This window comes from Penaeus monodon, chromosome 27 (assembly GCF_015228065.2).
Source record: "Penaeus monodon isolate SGIC_2016 chromosome 27, NSTDA_Pmon_1, whole genome shotgun sequence".
Lineage (NCBI taxonomy): Eukaryota > Metazoa > Arthropoda > Malacostraca > Decapoda > Penaeidae > Penaeus > Penaeus monodon.
This window is the reverse complement of record NC_051412.1, coordinates 3,143,754-3,144,175: the sequence shown is the minus strand read 5'-3', so window position 1 is coordinate 3,144,175 and position 422 is coordinate 3,143,754. Positions and strand designations below refer to the sequence as shown.

At 39.6% G+C, this 422-nt stretch overlaps 1 protein-coding gene across 1 annotated transcript in view; it reads right to left on the bottom strand.

The window, feature by feature from the left end:
• Positions 1–422, bottom strand: part of LOC119590546 (zyxin-like) — a gene marked incomplete in the record, with an annotated part of 87,602 nt that overhangs the window by 3,567 nt on the left and 83,613 nt on the right.

Genomic DNA, 422 nt, shown 5'->3' with positions numbered 1-422 from the left:
GAATTAGTGGAAGACTTTTCTGCAGCATTTTCTCTCTCTTTCAGGGCACAGGAGAGACTGTACGAGTAGTGTCAATGGATAAGGATTTCCACGTAGATTGTTATGTTTGTGAGGTAATTTTGAAGTTTGTTTTTCTTTGTGTCATTAGACAGGTCTTGACATATGTCTGATAAATTCAGAAGGGTTGTGGCCATTCCCCCATGAGTTTGATAAGGAGCTGATAGTCAGTTAGCAGAAAGAAGTGGTTGTAAATGGAATAACAGGGGAGCTAATGAAACTCTATTCTCAATAACTGTGAAGCTGCCCTTGTGTGTGTTTGATGGGGAGTAACAGTTATGAATGGGAACTTGATTGATTGAGATTTGCATTGTTTTTTTAGGGCAGTGACTGGCATTGTGAGAAATTGAAAGGCCAAGATAGGA